The sequence below is a fragment of the Dipodomys merriami genome, unplaced genomic scaffold (genome assembly GCF_024711535.1).
Source record: "Dipodomys merriami isolate MVZ:Mamm:240054 unplaced genomic scaffold, mDipMer1.0.p SCAF_38, whole genome shotgun sequence".
Classification (NCBI taxonomy): Eukaryota; Metazoa; Chordata; class Mammalia; order Rodentia; family Heteromyidae; genus Dipodomys; species Dipodomys merriami.
The window spans coordinates 1,812,378-1,820,665 of record NW_027205381.1 but is presented as its reverse complement, the minus strand read 5'-3'; the positions used below and the strand labels follow the sequence as shown (position 1 = coordinate 1,820,665).

The 8,288-nt window shown below is 37.0% G+C and overlaps 1 pseudogene; it reads right to left on the bottom strand.

The window, feature by feature from the left end:
- Positions 1-1,217: 1,217 nt before the first annotated feature.
- On the bottom strand, positions 1,218-2,250 carry LOC138804967 (cysteine protease ATG4C pseudogene; annotated as a pseudogene).
- Positions 2,251-8,288: the final 6,038 nt, after the last annotated feature.

The window sequence follows — 8,288 nt, the reverse complement described above, 5'->3', positions numbered from 1 at the left end:
TCATTTCTGAATTTAGAGGAAATGGCTTTAACTTTTTGCCATTAAGTCTAATGCTGGCTGTAGGTTTGTCATATACAGCCTTTATTATATTGAGGAATATTCCATGGATTCCTAGTTCTTCCAGCATTTTCATCATAAAGGGGTGTTGGATCTTGTTAAATGCTTTTTCTGCATCTATGAAGATAATCATGTTGTTCTTATCCTTGCTCTTGTTGATGTGATGAATTATATTAATTGTTTTACATATATTGAACCAGATTTGCATCTCTAAAATGAATCCTGTTTGATCGTGGTGTATAATTTTTTTTGATGAGTTTTTGAAGTCGATTGGCCAAGATTTGGTTGAGAAGATTTGTGCCAACATTCAGCAAAGAATTAGGTCTATTGTTCTCTTTCTTTAATGAGTCCTTGCCTGGTTTTGGGATATAGGTTATTTTGGCTTCATATGAGGAGTGTGATATTGAATTTTTGCTTTCAATTTCATTGAAGAGATGGAAGAGTATTGGTGTGTATTCTGCTTTGAAGACCTTGTAGAATTCAGCTGTAAATCCATCTTGTCCTGAGTTTTTCTTGGGTGGGAAGTCTTTTATTGCTGTTTCTATTTTGGTGCTTGATATGGGTCTGTTAAGTTAGTTTAAATCATCTTGCTTTAGCTTGGACATGTCAATGTTTACTAGAAATTTGTCAATACCAAACTTATTAGCATAAAGGTTTCAGAAGTATCCCCTTATTATATTCTGAATCTTGGTTGTTTCTGTAGTGATGTTTCCATTCTCATCTCTGAGTTTGTTTATTTGAATGTGTTCTCTTTTTTTCTCATAAGATTTGCTAAGGGTGTGTGAATTTTATTACTTTTTTGAAGAACCAACTCTTTGTTTTTTTAATTCTTTCTACATATTTTTTTAGACTCTAATTCATTTAATTCGGTTTTAATTTTAATTATTTGTTTCTGTCTACTGGATTGGGGTTTAGCTTGTTGTTCTTTTTCAAGGAGCTTTAGGTGCCTCATTAAATTGTTAGTTTCAGATCTTTCCAATTTGTTAATGTAGGAACTCAGAGCTATAAACTTGCCTCTGAGTACTGCCTTTGCTGTGTCCCAGAGGAGCTGATAGTTTGTGTGTTCATTTTTATTAAATGGCATGAATATTTGAATTTCCTTTCTAATCTCTTCCATGACCCACTGGTGGTTCAACAGTGTGTTGTTCAGCCTCCATGTGTTACAGGACTTTCTTTGGTGGCATTTGGTGTTGAATTCTAATTTTATTTCCTTGTGGTCTGAGAGAGCATGATTGTTTTGGTTTGCCACCAATAATAACCACACAGTTTTCAAGGCTTAGGACACCCTTCATGAACTCCAGGTAGTTTGTGTTTGTTCTTTCTCCACCACGTCTTACAGGAACTAAAATTACAACAGCATTACCAAAAGTCATTGAAGCACTTTGCTCATCAGTTATATCACAACTATACAGTCTTGTGCAACATAGTTATTCCTTGTAAATCAGGGTATTTTGCTTCTTCAACTGCTTTTCTTAAAATATGAGCAACAACAGCTGGTCTATACCAATCTCCAGATTTTTTCACAGATTTCTTTCCATATTCCACTAATTGATGAAAGCCAAAAAGAGCCAATGGGGAATCACCAAACCAGGAAATGGTTTTCCTATAGTAAATTTCATTTGAAATTTCATGATCATCAGAATATTTCTTAACTTTTTCCTTCAGAGAAAAAGTTGGAGTTTTGAGTTCTCTTTCCCGTGAAAGCAATGCTTCAAAAGATGTAGTAAATTTTTTCACAGCATGGGAAGTCCATGATTCAGTCTGATTTTTCAATGTTCAGTGCATCAGACCAGGTCCAAGCTCCACCAAGAAAGTGTTGTATGAGTCCTTTAGCCAAGAGCATTTGGCCAGTTCTTAGTGTACAGCCCCAACCACAATCTGAAGTCAAGGTTGAGCCCTCTATTTGAGGAAATTCTTCCCTGTAGGTCAGCCATATTCTAGAAATGAAATCTTTACAAAATTCTTCTACATTTCCCGCAATTACATGATCTTCTATTGCACATCCTGATCTTTCAAGTCATGTTTTATTTTCATCCTCGTATTTAAAAGATAACATTTTCCAAGTAATAATACAGGGGAATTTCTACTAAAATACGTCTTTGTTTTCAACACCCAACTTTATTGCATGTTGTTCGAAGCGGATACAAATTTGGTTTTTAACTTATCAATTTCATATGTTCCTGTGGCCTCCATATTCAAATTCTAAAGAAAAAGCCATCACTTGATTGTATTCTATTAGAGAGTTAATCTTCCACACCGGGAAATGCTGTGGCCCTGGCGCAGCTGCGGCTGCCACCACAGCAACCCCCTTCCCACCCTCCCCCCCCACCCCTTCGCAGTCACTGCAACCTTGGCGCCATGGCAGCAGGAACTGCGTGCCCCAGGCCCTGTGGGGCCACCATAGTCGGAGGCATGGCCTCCCTTTTTGTGGTTGTTGCTGCTGTTGTTGGTGTTTGTGGGGCTTGAGCTCTGAGCCTGGGATATGTCCCTCAGCTCTTCAGTTCAAGGCTAGTGCTCTACCACTTGAGCCACAGCAACACTTCTGTTTCTGGTGGTTTATTGGAAATAACAGTCTCACTGACTTTCCTGCCCAGGCTGGCTTTGAACTACAAACCTCAGATCTCAGCCTCCTCAGTAGCTAGGATTACAGGCATGAACCACCAGTGCCCAATTATGGACCACTCCTTATTAGCTTGTAATTAATGTAAATTTTTCATATGCATTGATTTATTTTCATATGCATTGATTTATTTTAAAAATTTAAAATCACATACTGTGGCAGATATACCTGTCATATCGCACTGCAAAGGTTTTATCTTTATTCAAGTATATGGACTTTAGACTTCTTCCCAAATGTTATATTCTGGCTTCCATCACCAACTGCTTAATTTGACTTACATCTAGTCTTCTGATATAAATCTCCTGTTGACATAAATGTGACCATGGAAGACCTTCCTGTAGTGGTCCCAACTCTTAACACTGATTATCTCCATAGGCTTCTCACCACAGTGAAGATTGGCTTAGATTCATGAAAGATGTCAATGAATGTGTTGTCTGTTCCTATGACTGTAGCAATAAGTACCTTGGACTAGGTAATTTATTTTATTATCTTTAGGTAGTTGTACAAAGGAGTTGTCATTTAAAAAAGCAGTTTAATGAACATAGTGCATCTCAATCAATGTTACTCCTTTCTAGGTAATCTACGAAAAACAGAAATAACTACTTTTCATAAGATTGGAGGGTGAGAAGTTCAAGATTAAGGCCCCAGCAGACAAGCTGTCAGGTGAAGGCTTGCTCTCTGTTTCACAGATCATGACACAATGTTCACATAGGAGGAGCTGAAAGAACAGAGGGGCTCAATTCTCTCCCTCAAGTCCTTTCATAGGGACAGTTACCCTATTTATAAGGGTGGTACTTCCATGATTCAACCATCTTTTACTACCCTGGGTTTGAACATGAAATGTTTCCCATAAACTTATATGTTGTACATTTTGGAAGGCTACAGAAACTTTAGGAAGTGGGATCTAGTTAGAGGAAGTAGGTTACTGGGGCAAATCCTTCTTGCACTTGGCATCCTTCCCCTCACTCTCTGCTTCCTGTCTACCATAATATGAATACTTCTCAATCCCACCCCATTCCTTGCCTGAACTTGGGAATTCAGAAATGGACAAAATGTAAATTCTGATAGTCATGGCCTTCCTAAGCACATGGATGTTTTATGTGATGGGGGTTTGATGGAGCCATCAAGTATCAGCAGTCACAATGGAAGCAGTGTTGGACCAGCTTAAGGAGCGGCTTGGGCTTTCAAGACTGTAGCTGAAGATGAGTAGAAAAAACACAATAATGGGTGCAGGGAAGGGTGCTCTAGACAGAGACTGGGTCATAGGTAGTGTCACAGAGCCTTAGCATACAGTTGTGACAAATTCCAGAAACAGCCTCTAGGGACAAAGTGAGGTAAGTGGCTCATTAAGTTGGATGATTCAGGATGGAGAGGTAGGAATTGGATACCAAAGGAAGGTTCCAAACAAGGTACGTGGGATGAGTCAGCAGCATGACTGGATAACCAGGGCACTATGTCAAGGCCATCATCCTTTGTAACTTTGTATTTTACTACTACAATAAATAACTATGACTCTACCCACTCTAGGAGAAAAGAGTTCTGGCCCACATGGTATGTAGCCAAATAACCAAGTCCACATGTCACAAATTATATCCCATGGTACTCCCAGGGTAACTCATTATTTGGAGATTGGTAAGCAGTGTACATGAAAGAATGTGGTGTTTTCCTACAAACTCTTCCTGAATTTGATACCAATTTTGTTCAGGATATTTTTCTCTTTTATCACTTGGAATAATACTATAAATTGAACAGATATTTAAGATTGTAGGAAGAAGAGTAATAGACTGATGTTAATAATAACAATAATAAAAAGCCAGGCACCATTGGTTTATACTTGTAATCCTAGATACTCAGGAGGCTAAGATCTGAGGATCATGGTTCAAAGCTGGCCTGAGCAGAAAAAGCCATGAAACTCTTATCACCAATTAATTATCAAAAAGCCAAAGCAGAGCTGTGGTTGAAGTGTAAAGCACCAGCCTTAAGCATAAAAACTAAGGAACAATGCCCAGGCCCTGAGTGAAGCCTTAATACCAACATGCACATACATGCCAAAAAGTAGAAAGATACTATTGTCTACTGAATAAACATGCTTCTATAAACAGAATGACTCAGAAGGGAATAAAACATTTGCTCTCAGCAAAACAATTGTATTCATAATAATACAGTAATATTTTATAGATGAAAAGCAGTCTATACTAATCAATACATGAACACATCTTTTAAAAAATGTATTTCCACATGTCTATGAGCAATCCAATGTAAAGACCTGACTGGAAATTATCATATGCTGGGGGGTGAGATCCCAGTCCCAACTTACTGAAAATTTGACTAAATAAGAGAAGAAGTAAAAAGGATGCTATGGTATTTAATTCATAATTTAAATGACATCAAAAATATGGCATGCAATTCATAAGACAAACTTACAAGTTAGGTCTTATTACACATATCTTGAATACAAAGCAATTAAGTGCAGAGAAGTTAAGAATCCTTCCTGTCCAAGGTCAAATGAATGTCTCACTTCAAATTCCAGGATTATGACAGGATGAGCCCCTGTGCTACCATGCTTAGTATTTCATCTCTGATTCAAGATGCCACAGACTATGATTCAAGAGACCTTCATGCTGAGTGAGGGCCCAGGGAGAGGAGGGGTGAGGCTAAGAAGGTGTAAGGCTTGCTCCCCTTAGCAGTAAACCTTGTATTATAATAGAAATAAATCTGCAGCTCCTAGACTGTGCTTGTTCATATGTAAAAGCATTACTTGTACCCTACAGTGTTATACCTCACACTGGAACTCATGCAATTGAAGCCCCTTTAAGGGCCAGCTTAGAAACCTGAACATCATTTTAAGGTGACCTTCAGGGACTGTTTCAAAGGTTCCTAAGTCAAGTCATCTTAAAGGCAGACAAGATCTCTGAGACCATCTGCTTCTAACCCCACTAGGTGATATAAAATATTAAGTAGTAGCCTCTGTGATCAAAATATGTGCTAAAAATTTGCCAGAGGTTTTATGAACAGAATTTATAATAGAGACTCTTAGCATGGGGATAAGTACCCTGAGGGAGACTGAGGTGACTGTTTCAGATACATATCTCAGGAAGTAATAAGACTCATTTTTAAACAAATGTCAGTTCTTACATATGTCTTTTCAATTCTTCTGTGCTTCATTTCTCAGCCCAGTGGCTTCATTCCTGGGAGGTCCTCATGCTGAGTGAGGGACAGGAATGCAGAGGAGGACTGATGAACAAGGAGGATGTAGACTGAGTGAAGATGGTAGTGTTAGTTATAATTATCCTGATTTTTAAAAGGAAGAATGAATTTTGTCTCTGGGAACTGCCAGAGCACAAGGTTAGAGTCCTCTCTTTAGTCCTACTAGTAACTCATTCCATGACCTTGACCAAACCACAAAACCTTCCTTTATCTCAGTTTCTCCATCCATAATGTGATTATAAATAATACATTCCCCCTAGCTACTTCACAAGGGTCACAAAAAGCATTAATAATGTAATTATTTATAAAGTACTTTGAGATTCTTGAGTGAAATATGATATTAAAAATATCACTGCACTCAAAATATTCCCTGACAGGCAGACTTAAACAAGAAAACTATTGCTTTCTGGGTAGAAAATATATCTGATGGGGTACATAATTTTCCTTCAGAAAAATACCTTTCATACAAGCATCTCAAAACCTCATTAGTTTTAAGGTGCCTGAGACACTGTTGTATGTAGGCCACGGGCAAGAGGCCTTAATGGGCTGTGCGTTTCCTCTGCACTTTCATAACTATTAAAACTAGAAGGAGGAATGAGATTAAAGAGTTTCCAGATGAAATACAGAACACAGCTCAATTGAAATCCAGCAAAACAAATATAATATTCTATATAACTACATTCCAAACAAATTCATCAGTAAGTTTACCTTTATATTTAAGTTTACTTGTTTCTTTTAAAAATACATTTTATGATACATATTTGAGGTTTACAACCTGATATTATGGGATGCCTGCACAACCCGATGTGATGGGATACACCCTGATAATAAAATGGTTCCTATGAAGCCCATTAATATAGATACTCCTCTCACATTAATTGCTCTTTTTATGGGACAAGAGAATCTGAAATCGCCCATAATCCTAGCTACGCAGGAGGCTGAGATCTGAGTATCACAGTTCAAAGCCAGCCCGGGCAGGAAAGTCCATGAGATGCTAATCTCCAATAAGCCACTAGAAAACCAGAAGTGGTGCTGTGGCTCAAGTGGTAGAGCGCTCGCCTTGAGCTAAAGAGCTGAGGGACAGCGCCAAAGTCTAGAGTTCAAGTCCCACAACCTACCAAAAAAAAAAAAAAAGAATCTGAAAATATACTTTTTAATGAAAATCACTTGAATGATGCAACTTTAATAATATAGTTTTCATATTGCATGTTAATTGTTTAGCTACTCCCAAAATATATACCTATTATTAGGTATCATTTGAGCTATTCCTGTTACCTCCTCTTTCCAAGAGTAAGTATATTTCTTATAATAAGACGTCATAATTTATATAAGGGCAAATGTAACTGGATGCTATTTGGTTTCTATTTACTAAATCTTCCAATCATGCTTCAAACTCTGTTTCACTTAATTGATTAATTCTCCATGTAACTTTTGCAGAATGATTGCAAAGTTAGACAGTCATTACATTTGGAAAATAGAAAGTTTTATTTATATCCTAGGTCACTAAGTTGGAAATATCTCAAAAATGAAGGCTATTCTTGAACACTCTTTATTTTATTTAGAAATGTTATGCTCTCCTTAAGCATTAGATAATAGATAAATGTTTATTAAATAAATAAGCAAATAATGCAGTGAGAACAAATTAAATATAATGGAAGGAATTTAAGATACCATGGAAGCTATTTAAAATATGTACTTGTGTGATTATTAGTTAACTACATGCATTTTATGTAGAAGGTTCTTCTAAGATGATTAAATTAGGTTTGTTAACTTGGTTAATATGAAAGTTAATATTAATTCAATAAACATTCATTGAAAATATTCTTTTTATATGAAAGTGATTATGCTATTGCTATACTATACTTATAATTACTTATCAGGATATTTGTTAAAAATTCAGGAGCAGATTCCAATCAGTCTGCATATCTCCAACTATAGAAACAAATCACATTATCATAATTTGTTATTTGCAGTTCATTGCTAAGAATATCCCAAATAAGCCAGGTTCTCAGGAGGCTGAGATTTGAGGACCATAGTTTGAAGCCAGCTCCAGAAGGAAGGTCTTGTGAGACTTTTATCTCCAACTAACCACCAGAAAACCAGAAATGGAGCTCTGGCTCAAAGTAGTACTGTTCTAGCCTTAAGCAAAAATACTCAGGGACCGTGACCAGGCCCTGAGTTCAAGCCCCCAAACCACCACAACTACCACCACCAATGACAAAAGAATATCCCAAACAAAATCAAAAGTAGTAAGAATGAAGAATGTAGAAAGGTTTTGAAAAGCAACTTCAAAATCAAATTAGAAATAATCTCATGTGGGCTGAGGATATAGCTAATTGACAATGGGATTTCCTAGATGTATAAAGCACTTGGTTTGAAATCCAGCAGTATGAAACAGGCCAAC